General features: G+C 36.3%; 1 pseudogene; it reads left to right on the top strand.

Moving 5' to 3' along the window:
* The first annotated feature begins 14,936 nt into the window (after nt 1-14,936).
* LOC117028607 (cytoplasmic dynein 1 intermediate chain 2-like) lies at nt 14,937-17,353 on the top strand (annotated as a pseudogene).
* Nucleotides 17,354-17,991: the final 638 nt, after the last annotated feature.

Consider the following 17,991-nt stretch of genomic DNA (forward strand, 5'->3'; position numbering starts at 1 on the left):
AACAATATCATTTTCTTTGCATCCCCTGCTTACAAAAACGATGTTCCTACTTTTAAATTCTTGCCATTATTTTGAGTACATTTTTCAAAGACTGCACTAAAAAATCATGAATGATATGGTCATATTTAGACATATTTGTAAATTTTTCTCTATGTAATGTGTATGTATATAAATGAAGTTTAAAAAGTTTAAATCATTTATTTTTAATAATAAAACAAGGAATATGGGGTAGCCATTACTTATCTTTTAAATTAGTGATCTCAAACCTTATCATGTATCAGAATTACCTGGAGTGCTTGTAAAAATATAAATTCTGGGCCCAACTTCCAGAGTTTCTAATTCAATAGGTCAGAAGTAGGGTCTGAGAATTTGCATTTCTGACAGTTTCCCAGGTGATAATGCTGCTGGTCCAGAGACCACACTTTGAGAACCAATGTTCCATATGGCCTCTTTAAAAACCAAAAAGTATTCCTAAGAATTTACATCAGAAGTAAGTTCCCCAACGTTCATACCTGATCAATTCAAATAACCAATCAAATAAAAGATTGAGTGTGTTAGTCAAGTTAGGTAGGAAACCTCTGGTCTAAGTTCCATCGTTTTGGAGCTGTGTGATATATAACTTACTCAAATTCTGTGAACCTAGTTTTTCTTTTCTAATGTAAGAATAATACTGTGTTTTACTTTTATCAGAGGATTGCCCTGAGGCTCAAAAGAGGCCATGAATATGGAAATGATCAAAAAAATGTTTCAAACACTATGCAAATACAAATCATCACCACCATGCTTTGGATTAGGATTATTTGATATGCAAACCCATTACAATTCATTCTTTTTTAATGAATTTTTTATTAGTTTCAGGTGTACAAAGCAATATAATAGTTAGACATTTAAACCCCTCATAAAGTGATAACCTACCCCCCAAGCTACTACCCCTCTGACATCTTATATAGCTGTTACAATACCATCGACTGTCTTCCCTATCTTCCACATCCCGTGACTATATATTTAGTTATAGTTGACATTCATCATTATTCTACTTCAGCTCTTCAGGTATATAGCACATTGGTCAGGCATCTACACAGTCTATGACCTGATCCCCCTGATAAGTCCTTGCCCATCTGGCACCTTACATGATCTTTACAACATTGTTGATTGTATTCCCCATATTAGATCAATTTATTGCTCTCTCTCTTTTCCTTCTGGTGCCCCTATAATGTGAATGTTGATATGCTTGATGTTGTCCTGGAGGCCCCTTAAACTCTCCTCAATTTTTTGGATTCTTTTTTCTTTTTGCTGTTCTGGTTGCGTGTTTTCTGCTACATTATCTTCTACACCACTGGTTGGATCCTCGGCTTCATCTAATCTACTGTTGATTCCCTGTAACATATTCTTTGTTTTCATTATTATATCCTTTATTTCTGACTCATTCTTTTTCATGGTTTCCATCTCCATTTTTATGAGATCACTGAGCATTTTTATAACCAGTGTTTGGAACTCTGCATCTGATAGATTGCTTATCTCCATTTCACTTAGTTCTTTTTGTGGAGCTTTGTTCTTTTCTTTCATTTGGGACATGTCTCTTTGTCTCCCCATTTTGGCTGCCTCCGTGTTTGTTTCTATGTATTAGGTAGGGCTGCTATGTCTTCTGATCTTAGCAGAGTAGCCTTATGTAGTAGACACCTACTACATAAGGTGTGCTGTGGGGTTCAGTGGATTCAGTGGCTCACTCTTTCTGGTCACCTGAGCCATGCGCTCCAGGTGGGTCTCTTGTGTGGGTTGTGTGTGCCCTCCTCTTCTAATTGGTCCTTGGTTGATAATTGCACATCAGTGAGAGGGACTGACCCTTAGGCTCACTGGTTGTGAGAGCTGGCTTTGACTACAGTGGAAGGGTTGTTGTGCAGAGGCTGACCCTACATAGCAGGATCTGCCTCAGCAGGACTCTGGTGCCTACCCAATCTGCCCCGTGGATGTGTCATATTTGGAGATGGCTAGGTGATGCTCCAGCTCATTTTGAAGCTGTCCAATGTGGGCGCCAGCCCCAGGATCACCTTGGAGGAGATCTGCTGTAGGTCTACTTCAGCTATAGCCCGTGCCCCACCTGGGGACACCTGGCAGGAGCCAAGAAGAAATCCGCAGATGTCTGCCGCCTCTGCTGTGCTTGGAAGTGACTTTGGGAGGCCAAGCCACGAACCAAGGCTGGCTCCCACTAATGCAGCTTAGAGCTGCTCAAGCCAGATGCTGTTTGTCTGGGTTCCATGAACCTTTGAGAGACCCTAGGAAAGTGCAGCTTGAGCCACGGCAAGAGGCCACTGAAAGCAGCCTGGGTGTGTCCAAAAGTTGGGCAGTACCAGGTCTTAAATCGCCAGGGCCGGGCAAATGAACAGCAGAGACTCATAAATGGCAGTCACCTGTGTTAGAGCTATGGGAAGGAAGAGGGCTCAACAAAGAAACAATGGCCTCCACGAGCTCCTTCGTTCAGGAGACAGCCACCTCTACAGCTCCCGTCCCAAGCCAGACAACTCAATCCCCCATCATTTGCCCCTGCAACCTTTCCAACTGCTGCCCCAGTGCTGGAGCTCAAAACAAGTGATTCCATTGGTGGGTAAGTCCATGCACAGTCACTTTGAGAGGAGCACCTGGCAGTGCAGCCATACTGTCTCAGTCACAATCTCCACTGGTTTTCACAAGCAAAAATTATGGGGACTTCTTTCCCCAGCACTGGAACTCTGGGCTTGGGTGGGGCTGGGATCTCTCACTCCTTTAGGAGATGGGGGGACTCCCATAGCCGAAATAGCCCTCCCGATCTTTAATGGTCACACACAGGTGTGGAACAAGCCCACATCCCGTTCTGCGTCTCTGCCCTTTCTATCAGTCAGGAGGTGGCTTCTATACATCTGTAGTTGAAAGGCTTCAGTTCATCTTGATTTTAGGCAATTCTAAATAATGGTTGTTTTGTAGATTAGTTGTAATTTCAATGTGGTTGTGAGAAAAGGTAAACACAGCATTTACCTACTGTGCCATCTTGGTTGCCTTCCTTGCAGTTTCTTTTGTGCATTTAAAATTAAAGAGGGAACATAAGGAAGATTACATGGAGGTGGGGGAAAGCAAGGTGGGGATTTTACAGTTCATTCTTATTACTCTATGCCAAGGCTTTACTCAAACTGACATCTCATTTTTAAGTAAAACAGTTGAGACTCACACAGTCTTTGAAAAGTAACTGTATACCTTTCTCAAGAGGAGAATGATGAATAACCTCACACAGCACACCATTTACCTTTCTAAAATTCCTCTTGAGACAATGTTCTCTGATTTCTACTCATTGGGGAGGTTCTAGCCCCTCTTTGAAAAAACGTATTTTTAAAATTGATTTATGATTAACATACAATATCCTATTTCAAGTATACATCATATTTATATACATTACAAAGTTATCCCCATGGTAAGTCTAGTTAACATCCGTCACCATACAAAGTTATTGCAATATTATTGACTATATTCCCCGTACTGTACATTACATCCCCATAACTTATTTTATACCTGGAAGTTTGAACCTCTTGCTTTTTTATCTGTTTTCAGTCTATCTTCCCCATACTACAGTACAAACTCTGACTTTTTCACCCACTACATCTCCAGAACTGAGAACAATGATGGGCACAGAGTAGGAAGAAAACAACAATTTAGCTTTTTAGTTACTAAATGAAACTGTTTAATATCTTGTAGGTAGATTTTATCTGGGACTGACAAATTTGAAATAGGAGCTTAGATGTGCTATGCCAATTTTTAAATACCCCAAAATTTAAACATTACTGGTTTATTTTGGAAAGTTTCAGGGAAGATGGATGCATTGATCAAATGCTTTGTAAAGCACTGTGATTACAATTTATTCATTCATTGAACAAATATTCATACAATTTATATATGAGAAAATATACAGTATGTACATTTCAGCAACTTTTAAATTCCAAGTTCTGTTCTTGCAAGACAACTAGCCTAGAACCAATCTCCTAATATCAAGTATACTTTTCCCATCAGGAGAGACAATAAAGTTGTGTTCCACTCTTGAGAGCAGAAGTAAGGTAAATGGTGTAAGTTCCAGGAAGGCAGCTTTGGCTTAATATGATAAACGACTGTCTGAGAATGATTACTATTCTCACAATATTTCCATTTTAATTTATGAATAAGTTTTCTGCAGAAGCATTTGTAATCTTGGCTCCAAACATTAATGAGTAAGTACTAGAACATAGAATGTGCCTATAAAATAAGGAGCATGTTGTTTTTCTGAGTAGTTGTTTTTTTTAGGATCACCACTAGTTTCCATAATGCTACATTTACAAAAAAACATTTTGGTGATTGCTTTTTCTGGAATTGACCTCAAAGTCAATTCAGATGCTATCAACAAAACCAGAGAACTTCAGGATAACAGCATTTAAAATAAAACAAAACAAAAAACTTAAATCATAATAGTGTAATTTGATTAAATATTTTATTTATCAATCTTGAATACTGGCTGCTAAGTCTTGACTGTAGGAACAAATAGATATTCGTACAAAAAAATTTCATGATAAAAACATTCCACAAACTAGGAATAGAACTGGGCTTCCTCATCCTGATAAGGGGCGTCTATGAAAAACCCCATCTAACGTCATACATAATGGTGAAAGACTGAAAGCTTTCCTCTTGAGATCAGGAAATGATAAGGATCCCCACTCTTGCAATTTCTATTCAACATTGTACTGGAAGTTCTAGCTGGGGAAATTAGGCAAGAAAATGAAATAAAAGATACTCATATTGGAAAGGAAGAAGTAAAATAATCTCTGCAGAGGACATAATTTTGAAAATTCTAAGGAATCCATATCAAAACAGTTATAGCTACAATATAAGTTCAGCAAGATTGCAGTTTACAAGACCAATGTTTAAAACCTGTATTACTGTACACTAGCAATGAAATTATGAAATTAATTCCAAAATGAAATTAAGTAAACAGTTTTATTTTTAACAGCAAAAAAAAGAATAAAACACTTAAGAATAAAGTTAATGAAGAAAGTGCAAGACTAGATAAGTACAAAACATTGCTGAATTTAAAGACCTTAATTAATGAAGTGTCTCGAGTTCATTAGTAAAAAAATAATAATCTGCAGATATAATGCCATTCATATAAAAACCCCAGCTGTTTTTTTTTGCACAAATTGATGGAATGATCCTAAAATTCATATGGAAATGTAAGGCACTCAGAATAACCAAAATAATCTTGGAAAAGAAGAAGAAAGTTGGAAGACACACATTTCCCATTTTTAAACTTACTACAAACCTCTGCAGTAATTCAGACTGAGGTACTGATATAAGGATAGACATATAGATCAATAGAATAAAATTCAGAGTACAGAAATAAAACCTTACATTTATGGACAATTGATTTTTTAAGTGATTTTACTTTTCGTTCTGTATTTTGTATTAGTACAAAACAAGATAATGATCAGACATTTACACACCTCACAAAGTGATAAACCCAAGTCCACTACTCATCCGATACCATATATGGCTATTATAATACCTTTGACTATACTCCCTATGCTGTACTTTATTTACATCCTGTAACCATATACAAAGGTCTGACAATTAAGTTTGAGAACTTGTTGCCATGATGTTGCTAACCTTTTTTGATATCAGAGGGATTATTCATCATGAATTTGTACCAACTGGACAAACAGTTAATCAAGTTGACTATTTGGAAGTGCTGAAAAGGCTGCTCAAAAAAGTTAGACTAAAATGACCTGAACTTTTCGCCAACAATTCATGGCTCTTTCATCACAACAATGCACCAGCTTACACAGCACTCTCTATGAGGGAGTTTTTAGCCAGTAAACAAATAACTGTATTGGAACACCCTCCCTACTTATCTGATCTGGCCCCCAATGATTTCTTTCTTTACTCGAAGATCAAGAAAATATTGAAAGGAAGACATTTTGATGACATTCAGGACATCAAGGGTAATACGACAACAGCTCTGATGGCCATTCCAGAAAAACAGTTCCAAAATTGCTTTGCGGTGTGGACTAGGTGCTGGCGTCCATGCATAACTTCCCAAGGGGAGTACTTCGAAGGTGACCGTAGTGATATTCAGCAATGAGGTATGTGGCACTTTTTCTAGGATGAGTTCGTGAACTTAATTGTCTGACCTCGTGTATGTATTATACAAATTTTCAACAATAATCATGTATTATTTAATATAAAAACCTATGTATATAACAATGGTAATGATAATAGTAATAATGTTTGAAATAAATCTAAAGTTTACAAAGGGGCTTCTTTTAAGATTACAATTTTTGTAACAAGGTATTATAGTTTAGTAATTAAGAGTTTGGGCCCCATAGACATTGTAGGTTTAAATCCCTACTGCTACTTCCTCTATAAGTATTTGTATGCAATAACCCTTCCAACACCTCAGTCATTTTCTGTAAACTGAGGATTGTAACACTTTATTTATGGGCTGAAGATTAAATGAGATTATGTATGTAAAGCTCATATCCTAGTGCTTTACATTTGACAGGAATTCGATAAATGGTGGCAGCCTTCCAATCTCCCTTAAACTTTCATAGACCACATCTATCTCTCCATCGTGATCAAAAGAACATCCATGCATGTCTTTCTTAAATGCTTTGTTTTGAACTGCATTTCATTATCCTGCATATTTATTATCGAAATAAATCTTAGATAAATCTAATCTCACTTAAATTAGATGCAAGGACCATCATGAAAATATTATATGAAAATTCTACATGTGAGCTCATATTTCATTACCATTGGCATTATTGAAGAAAACAAATTCTACTTTAGATTTAAATGTCTTTAGAATTCTTTCAGCTCACTGATTATTTTAAGTTGAAACAAGTGCCAGCCTGGTACTCAAAATACAACAACATATCAATGTCTGATAATTAAGGAGTCTATGCTTCCGTGGATTGACATGCATAACTCTTAGCAGAGTTAATAACAAATGAAGGCACACAATGAATTTCCTAGGAATTTAAAATAAAAATATGCTTCTGAATTGTTTTTAACTCAAGTGTTCTGAGTACATAGAATAATTGTTACCATGAAATATACACCTGAATATTGTGTGATTACAGATAGATCTCAGAAACTGTCAGTGAATTCAAAGCACCTTGTTTTGTAAAGCGAAGAATGGTAATCTATGGCATGATTGTGGCTATAGAAAAATAGAAAATATTGCTATTGGATACTCCAAACCAGATACTTACAAATGGCAAGGTTCTGGGTGACCTTGCATTTGGTAACTTAGAACATTTTAGTCAAGCTAAGGAGTATAATGAAATTGAGTAATTGTTCCTAACTGCATTGGGGAAAGTGAGAAAGAAAAAGGATGAGCTCAGGATTTCAAATTCCCAGCTCCGTTCTGCATAAATGATCTGAAAACTTCTGTGTCTGCCTTGAGATTTAACTCCTGTAGTCATGGGGTTGAGATTTCTGAATACCAAACCCATTCTATCTCCATGTGAACTCATATTTCATTAACATTGGTTGGATTACAACACAAATACAAAATTCCAAATTTTGTAGCTGTTCTCTATTAAAGTGAAGGAATTGACTGGGAAGGAATAGAATCCTGAAAATTGGAATGGGGACATATGGGAAGATCTCAGTGAAGTTCAGTACATTGAATGTCTAAATTCTGCTGAGTCTTCATTTCTAGTAGAAGCGGCCCATCCACCCTTGTCTGAGGGTATTTGCTGTGCTTTGCCTGAATAATCTGTAATGACTTCTCGTGATGTAGTTGCCTGGTGAGACATCACTGATTCTCCTCAGGACATACCTCATCAATTCCTTTGTTTCTAGACCTATAACTATTAGGTTGGTGCAAAAATAATTGGGGTTTAAAAGGTTAAAAATAATTGCAAAAACTGCAATAATTTTTGCACCAACCTAATACGTACTTAATACCTGAAAGGTAAGGTACAAAGTGTGACCCACAAAGAGATGTGCTAGACATCGAAAGAACTACATGATGTTTTCCATTTAGATGGATAGAAATCTGGCGAATATGTGTGGAAATGTCTAATAAGTGTGTGGGATAATGGTAGAAGGAACATAAAGTTGGATCAGGTCAAATTTATTGATAAGGGTCAACAAAGCAGAGATTCTGGATTTTGTGTTTTAGGTTAAGGGGTTAGAAAGGACTCTTTAACAGTTCATTTATTTAATTGGTTGAAATACGGACCAAAATATGGCATACAGTAAATGAGATTGAAATGTCAGAACTGCCTTGTTGTACTGTAGAGGAAAGTATCCAAAATCTTAGGGAGATCAAAATATTAGGGCAGGTTATCATGTAAGACCTGCTCAGCCTCCCAGGGAAGTGGGAGAATACTCCTTCCACCATGACTGTGACCGAAAAATTGTGAGAAGAGCCTTCAGCGTCCTTATAGAGCTCTGTTTGTTATTCTCAGTAGGTCAGAATTTAGAGTGGGAACTGCTTCTGTTAAACTGGGATCCCTAAATGCAATGGAAATAATTGGATCCTGGGGTAGCAGGGGCCAAGTGATGGCACTTAATCACTAAAGACAAGGTGAACATGGTTACTGTAATAAACAGCAGAGTCAAATTAGTAATCATAATAGTCTGACTCCCAGAGGCCTGTATTGTTGTCTAGTTGATCACAATGTACCTAGAAAAGACATAGATGAATAGCACTCAATTCTAAATTGATACGTATAAATGGAAGAGTTCTACATTGAGTGAACCGGAAATTAACTTGAATCCTCATGACAGTCATGGCTCTCCCAGAGTTGAGTGAGTTTATCGACCCAGACTCCTTGAAGGAAGAGGGAGCTGGATGGGTACTCCGTAGTGAGGAAGGACCTCACTACACTGCCCCCAATTTTTTCTGTTACTTTATCCCAGCCTTTCTCATAGGAACCTATAGACTTTCACCAGGGTGACTACGCATTGGGGAAAAGGAAATAATCAGACTTTTAGAGGATTACTGGACTGATTACTTCTAGGAGATGCAAAATGTTACTGTGTTCTACCAGTCAGAGCTGGGGCTTGTGAAGATCAGGTGATCAACTGCATTGTAACCCAGGTCTGTCTCACAGTGAGTCCTTTAACCTATCTTGTGGTAATTTCCCTAGTTCTGGAATGTAAAATTGGGGTAGAAGTTCTCGCAGCTTGTAGAATCCCCACAGTGTTTTCCTGATCTGTGGAGTGAGGGCTATTATGGTAAGAAGGGCCAAGTGGAAGCCACTAGAACTGCTTCTACCTAAGAAAATAGTAAAGCAAAAGCAATATTCCATTCTTGGAGAAATCACAGAACTTAGTGCCACCATTGAGGACTTGAAAGATTCAGGGGTGGTGATTCCTACCATAACCCCATTTGCCTATTTGGCCTGTTCAGAAAAACAGATATATCTGTGTGTGTGTGTGTGTGTGTGTGTGTGTGTACACGCATGCACACCCCCACACACACACACACACCCCCACACACACACACCCATACGCACAATCTCTTATTCTCACTACAGTGTTGAAATATACTTATCATCAGGTTATAGAATTAGAAATAGAGGCACAGAGAGGTTATGTTTCTTGCCTAAAGTTACCCACATAGGAAATACTGGGGCTGGAATATAAATGCTGTTTATTCAGACTCTTAAAACATGTGACCTTTCTACTGCATGAACACTAGTTCAGTCTTCTAGAGTGATAGATACTTGTAGCCTTTTTTTGGAAATCGTTTTCTTGGGTGAGCAAGCTTAAGAGTCACTGTCGCAATCCACTCAGAGAATGACTTTTACTCCACCATTGCCCTGCTGCTCTTTCACACTTTCTATAATTAAGGTTGCCCTTCTGTCCGCAGAGTAGCTACCTTCAATCTGTTTATAGAGTAAAAACTCAATTTTCCTGTCATATTTATACCCTTATTTGTTTCAGGAGGGGCAAAGGTCCTGGTGCTTGAAATGACATTGTACTAAGAGGCCAGAGCAAGCCATGAGAAAGGACATAGCAGGCATTTCTGCTTCCATATCAGAAATAGGAGGAAGTGAATTATATGCACTTCAAGTTTTATTTGACTTTCTAGGCAATGACTCTGAGGTTGGGGCAGGCAAACTTCATAGTTTACATTGAGTAGTTCCTGAATTTTAGGGCTTGAAGAGATGCTTCTACTATTCTGTAGGGCTATAAAATATCCCAGTTTGATTTTTATTTGATCATTAAATAAAAATTAAACTAGCTCATGGAATAAATTATTTAAATTCATGCATCTATTACTATGTGGAGTTAGAAAATCAAGATTATAATTTTGCCTAATAAAATGGGTACAGATATATAAAGTTGTGTGTATTAACATTAAACGTACAAATATGAATTAGTGGTATGCACCCTTGGACATTCACCAGAGGTATCTTCAGGGCTTTCTAAAATACTAACATGTAGATCATACCACAGACCTATGAATCAGATTATCCAAGGGTCGATTCCAGAAACCTGCATTTTTACAAAATGCCACAGTGGCTTTCAATTCAGGGTGTAAAAATACAGAGGTAAGAAAAAAGAGACTTTAAAATTTGTGTCAGTTAATTGAATTGATTGATCGTCTATCCTGCTCCGCCTTTGTGAGCCAAATCCTCCATTCCACACATGTATTCCTAATCATATATTTTAGGTTCACTCTTGCCACCACTTTAATTTTGGACTTCCTGTTTAACTCCATCCTCTCAGGCATACAGGAACATTTTCTTTAATTCTGGCTTCTTGTTTTGCTTAAAGACTTTGTAAATCCCTGGAATATATTGGTTCTGGTTTGGTGAGTCTATTTTTAAATTGATTTTTAAATTCATGTATATTTAGTTTACAAATGGCTTAGCCCAGATTGTTTCCTTGAGTTAATTTGTTTGCTTGCTTCCTTGGAGGGAAAAAAAAAAAATCCCTTTGAGAACAAATATAAATGGCTTATTTTCCATTATCTGAATTCTGGAAGAACATCAGAAATCAATTGTGCAGAGCCATCAAATTGAAAAAAAAAAACACACCCATTCTGAATGTTCTCATTTTAAATGTGTTTATAATTATTTTTGCATTGTTTTATTTTGTGTGGATAATAAAATTCAAAGATGGGCAACATATCTCTTATTTTTTTGTAACATAAATGTTGGTAAATGGACAAAATTGTGTTTGTTATATATGTGCAATTTTCTAATTAACATTTGAATAGCACAACAAACAAAAATGGAATTAAGATTGGAAAAATTTATTACAAAATAAGATGTCTTCTTGAGCTTATTTCTCATTTGGATTGAAATAAAACATAAAGGAAAAAGAATTATCTGGTTTGCTAGTCTGTGCAGTGCAGCATCACTCTTCCACAGATGGGTTTCTCACATATTATTGGGAGCAGCATGATGCTTTAGAGGAGAATTTATGTATTTGTAATCACTGATAGCCTGAAAATTTTCATATATCCAACCTTAGTCTAATCAGTTGAAAACTTCTAGACATGGTTATATTGAAAGAAAATGGTAAGTCCTTTAAAAGTTATCTTGCAATTTTTGTATAATTACAATTTTCTTGAATGTTTATATAATACCATATACTTGAATTTCATTGAAATGTACTGTAATAGCTAGAACAATATCCATTTAAAAGATACCTGCTCAAGAAATTTTACTACTTTTAAATTCTTCTGAATAGATTTTTACAAAACATAATGTTTGTTGTGTAAAGGGTATATGTGGAAAATAATTTGATTATTTTATGGTACTTAAAGGTTTAGTAAAGCTGGTTAATCATCTAGATTCTTTAGGAAATATGTTCCATAAGTAATTTATGAGTGCAAATAATATAATTCCATTTGTAATTCATGAATTCTGTCTTAATAGTTTGTCTCACTTTTTTGTATAAAACATTTTAAAAATACACTTCAAGAATGACAGCATAGAAGATGGCAGAGTAGGGAACTCACTCCACTGAAACAATTATTATTAAACTGACAAAAACTGACAGAATAAACTTTTTTGAAAAACTCTAGAATCTAATGAAAAACTAATAACAATCAGGGAAGTGCTTAATGAAGGAAAAGACTGCTAAATTTCAGCATTTAAGGAAATCTCTGTCAGGTAAATGGCTGAATGCAGAGATAATGAACCAGAGAATTCAGTGACTACATAAAACAAGGAAAGCAATTTTGCTAAAATAGCAAACATTGAGAGAAAGAAGAATCTGATTTCCAGAGTTCCCACATGGCAGTATTCAAAATATCAAGTTTTTAATATGAGGCATACTAAAATGAATGAGTGAATAAATAAATAAATAAATAAATAAATAAATAAATAAATACTTCAGAAAAGTCTGGCCCATCCACAGAGGGGAAAAAATAAAAAAAAAGGACAGAAACCATAACTGAAAAGACCCAGGCATTGGACTTACTAGACAAAACCTAAAATCAACTGTCTTAAATTTGCAAAGAGCAAACCATTGACAAAGAACTAAATGAAATCAGGAGACTGATGTCTTAGGAAATAACACAATATCAATAAGGGCATAGAAAGTATAAAAAGGAACCAAATAGAAGTTTTGGTGAAAAAAATATAATAGATAAAATGCAAGGTTCACTAATAGGGATACACTGTATATTTGAGTAGGCAGAAGAAAAAATGAATAAACTCAAAGATAGAACAATTGAAATGATCCACTGTGAGTAGCAGAGAAAAAAAAGTGAAATAAAGTGAAGAGGTCCTAAGGAACCTTTTATTAATTGTATTAACATAGCATTATGGCAGCCCTAGAAAGGAAAAGAGAGTTAAAAAGGAAGAAAGAAAATGTGAAGACATAATGGCTGAAAAACCTCACAAATTTGATGAAATATATGAATCTACAAATCCAAGTAGTTCATTGACCTCCAATAAAATAAAGTAAAAAAGATTCACATTGAGACACATTGTAATAAACTATCTAAAGACAAAGAGAGAATCTTGAAAGTAGCCGGAGAGAAATGATTCATTACCTACAAGTGATTCTCAGTAAGAGTAATAACTGATTTCCCATTAGAAATTAGACAAGCCAGAAAACAGTGGGAGGACATGTTTACGGTGCTGAAAGAAAAATATTGTCAACCCAAAATTTTGTATCTGATGAAACTGTTCTTCAAAAATGAAAGCATAATTAAGACATTCATAGAGAAACAAAAGCATATATTTGTCCTACAAGAAATGTTAAAGGGAGTCCTTTATGGTATAGTGAAAAGATAATAGACAGTAACTTGAAGGCTTACACAGAAGTAAAGAACTCCAGTAAAGGTAACTATGTAAATAAATATAAAGCCAGAATTATTGTATGTTTTGTTTGTAGCACTTCCTGTTTTCATATATGATTTGAAAGATAAATGCATAAAACAATCAGTGAGAGGACTCAACTAAAATCAGAAATGAAAGAATGTTCACCTGGCACCATGGAAATGTGAAGGATCATAAGAAACTACTATGAACAATTATATACCAACAAACTGAACAATTTAAAAGATACATGAAACTACCATGGCTGAACCATGATGAAATAGAAAATCAGAACAGACCAATTAGTAGTAAAAAAAAAATTGAATCAGTAATTAAATACCTCCCAACAAACAAAAGTCCAAGATCAGATGGCTTCACTAGTGAGTTCTAACAAACAGTCAAAGAAAAATTAATATCACTCTTTATCAAATTCTTCAAAAAATAGACGAGCAGAGAACTCTCCCACACTCATGAGGCCAGCATTGTCCTGATACCAAAACAAGAAAGGACACCACAAGAAAATTACAGGCCAATATCCCTGATAAACATAGTTGCAAAAATCCTCAATAAAGTATTAGCAAACTGAATTTAACACTACATTAAAATGATTAATTGGGATTTATTCCAGGGATACAAGGATTGTTCAACATCTGCAACTCAGTCAGTGTGATACACCACATTAACAGAATGCAGGGCAAAAAAAATCATATGATTATCTCAAGATGCAGAAAAAACATTTGAAAAAATTCAACATTCATTTATAATAAAAACTAGTCTCTTCAATAAATGGTGTTGGGAAAACTAGACAGACACATGCAAAGGAGTGAAACCGTACCACTGTCTTACATCCTTACAAAAAATTAACTCAAAATGGTTTAAAGACTTGAATGTAAAACCTGAAACCGGAAAACTCCTAGAAGAAAATATAGGTGGTAAGCTGCTTGACATATGTCTTGGCAATGATTTGTAAATGCGACACCAAAAGCAAATGCAACAAAAGCAAAAATAAATGAGTGGGACTACATCAAACTAAAAGGTTTCTGCATAACAAAGGAAACCATCAACAAAGAGGCAACCTACTTAATGCGAGAAAATACTGGCGAATCATATATCTGATAAGGGACAAATATCCAAATTATATAAAGAATTTTGTACGACTCAGTAGCAAAGAAACAACGAATTAGAAAATGGGCAGAAGATCTGAGCAGACATTTTTCTAAAGAAGACATACAGATGGCCATCAGGTACATGAAAAGATGCTTAACATCACTAATCACTGGGGTAATGCAAATGCAAACTGCAATGAAATATCACCTCATACCTGTTACAATGGCTATTGTCAAAAAGAAAAAACGTGCTGGCAAGGATGTAGAAAATGAGAACCCTGGTGCACTGTTGGTGGGAGTGTTATTGGTGCTGCCACTAGAGGAAACAGTAAGGAAGTTCCTGAAAAATTAAGCATAGAACTACCAATCTAACAATTCTACTTCTGGGTATTTATCTGAAGAAAATGAAAACACTAACTAGAAAATATAGGTGCTTCAGGAAGTCATGGAGCTAGTGGTGGCAATAGTTGGCATTGAGAGTGAAGGAAAGGACATTACCCGGCACTTGCAGACAGGAGGACTCTTTCCCATCCCACCACCTGACAGGTCACAAACATGTCGGACAAAAGTGAATTAAAGGCAGAGTTGGAACAAAAGAAGCAGCAGTTGGCCCAAGTCAGATAGGAAAAGAAGACAAAAGAAGAAGAAAGGGATAAAAAAAGAAAAGGAAACTGATTAGAAGAAGGAAGCAGTTGCTCCTGTGCAAGAAGAATCGGATCTTGAAAAAAAAAGAAAGAGAAACTGAAGCATTGCTTCAAAGCATGGGGCTAATTCCAGAATCCCCCGTTGTCTCTCCTCCTACTAGGTCTCCATCCTCCAAATCTGTGAGCACTCCAAGTGAAGTTGGCAGCAAAGATTCTGTAGATGGTTCAGTGGGATCTAGACAAGGATATATTAAACTTGGAATGGCTAAAATGACACAAGTTGACTTTCCTCCTCCTCGAGAAATCGTGACATACGAGGTCTAAAAATTAAGTTCACGAACTCATCCTAGAAAAAGTGCTACATATCTCATTGCTGAATATCACTACGGTCACCTTCCAAGTACTCCCCTTGGTAAACTATGCACCAATGCCAGTGCCTAGTCCACCTTTCAAAGTGATTCTGGAATGGCTATCAGAGCTGTTGTCGTATTACCCTTGATGTCCTGAATGTCATAAAAATGTCTTTCTTTCAATACTTTCTTGATCTTCAAGTAAAGAGAGAAGTCATTGGGGGCCAGATCAGATGAGTAGGGAGGGTGTTCCAATACAGTTATTTGTTGACTGGCTAAAAACTCACTCATAGACAGTGCCGTGTGAGCCGGTGCATTGTCGTGATGCAAGAGCCATGAATTGTTGACGAAATTTCAGGTTGTCTAACTTTTTCATGCAGCCTGTTTAGCACTTGCAAATAGTCAACTTGATTAACTGTTTGTCCAGTTGGTACAAATTCATGATTACTAATCCCTCTAATATCAAAAAAGATTAGCAACATCGTTGGAACAAGTTCATGAACTAAATTGTCAGAGCTTGTACAAAGTAAACTCAGACTCCAGTTATGGGTGAACACAAAGATGTCGTCTCCAGTCTGAGACGATTTAGTGACTCCTAAACCACTTATTGAAAGTGAAGAAGAGAAATCTTTGAAAAGATGAGGAAAATGATAGTAAAGCGCCCCCTCATGAACTGACTGAAGAAGAAAAGCAACGATCTTGCCCTCCGAGAAAATTTTTTTAAGTTTCTTTGACCTTTCTACAAGAATTGTAGAAAGAGTTCTTTCTGAGCAGATTGACATCTTCTTTGACTACAGTGGAAGAGATTTGGAAGACAAAAAATGAGATATTCATGCCGATGCTAAACTGTCATTAAACCAACAATTTTTTGATGAATATTGGTGAAAGCATCGGGTTGTTAGTTGTTTGGATTGGTCAACTCAGTATCCAGAGTTACTGGTGTCTTCCTATACTAACAGTGAGGATGCTCCCTATGAGCCTGATGATGTGGCCCTTATATGGAATATGAAATACAAAAAACTGCCCCAGTGTATGTGTTTCACTGCAAGCCAGCTGTGATGATTGCTACATTTGCAAAATTTCATCCAAATTTGTTTTTTTTTTGTGGTACAGATTCAGGCCAAATGGTGCCGTCGGATGAGTGTAGCACTAAAAGAACCACAGTGAGAAGAACTCCACTGTCAGCTGCTGTGCTCACACATCCTCTATATTGTGTAAATGTTATTGGAACACAAAATGCTCACAATCTGATTAGCATCTGTACTGATAAAAAAAATTGTTCATGGGATCTATACATGCTTTCCCATCCACAGGATAGCATGGGATTGATTCATAAACAAAGGCAGTAGCTGTGACATCTATGTTCTTCCCTGTTGGAGATGTCAAAAACTTTTGTTGGGAGTGAAGAAGGTTCTGTGTACACAGCATTCCGCCAAGGCAGCAAAGCTGGAGTTCTTGAGATGTTTGAGGGGCAAAAAGGACCAATCACTGGCATCCATTGTCATGCAGCTGTTGGGGCAGTAGAATTCTCACATCTTTTTGTCACTGCATCATTTGACTGGACCATAAACCTTTAGACAGCTAAGAATAGCAAGCCTTTATACTCCTTTGAAGAGAATTCATACTATTTTTATGATGTTATATGGTCACTCACCCACCCAGCCCTGTTTTCCTGTGTGGATGGCATGGGGAGGCTAGATCTGTGGAATCTCAATAATAACACAATGGTACCAACTACCAGAATTTCCGTGGAAGGAAATCCTGCCCTTATTTGCGTAAGATGGAACCATTCTGGAAAAGAGATTGCTATGGGTGATTCTGAAGGAAAGATTGTTATATACGATGAGGGAGAGCAGAATGCTGTCCCCTAAAATGATGAATGGGCATGATTCAGCTGAACACTTGCAGAAATTGGTGCAAACCGACCTGATAAAGAGAAGGAGGCTGCTACCCAAATCCCCGCGTAGCTCCTGAAAAGGGGATTTGTAGTCATAGTGGATTTGGAGAAAACTCTAAGTAGATCCTAAGACTATTTGCATGCTTCTGTCTAAATGATAGTTAAAAGGAAATTCTATGTATTAAACTATGGATTTAATGAAGCGAGCAAATCTTAAAGTGTCCCTTTTTACATTTTGGATTAGTGTCATTTTTAATACAACTGATTGACTTTACTGAATGCAGCCATTTTTGAATTTGTATATACAGGTGTATATTTGGTATTAGTTATTCTTTTGAATTATTTTCAACTTTTAACACTATGTACAGTTATTTCTAAACCACAAATTAAATAGTTCACATATTTTTAAATAATCATAATCGCCTGTTGTACTGTTAATGTTCTCACTAACTGTAATATATAGGAAGATTTTTTTATTCTTAACCATAGCATGCATACATCTATCCAAGTTACATTCTAATATCCTTCTTCTTTATAATTTATGGATAGCTATATATAAATAAAAACAAATACGGTTTAACTTTAAAAAAAAGAAAAAATATATCTACTCCATATTTATTGCAGCACTATTTACAAAAGCCAAGATATGGAAACACCCTAAGTGCCCTTTGATGGAGAAATGGATAAAGAATTATATATATATGGAAT

The sequence above is a fragment of the Rhinolophus ferrumequinum genome, chromosome 10, assembly GCF_004115265.2.
Source record: "Rhinolophus ferrumequinum isolate MPI-CBG mRhiFer1 chromosome 10, mRhiFer1_v1.p, whole genome shotgun sequence".
In the NCBI taxonomy this organism is placed as follows: Eukaryota; Metazoa; Chordata; class Mammalia; order Chiroptera; family Rhinolophidae; genus Rhinolophus; species Rhinolophus ferrumequinum.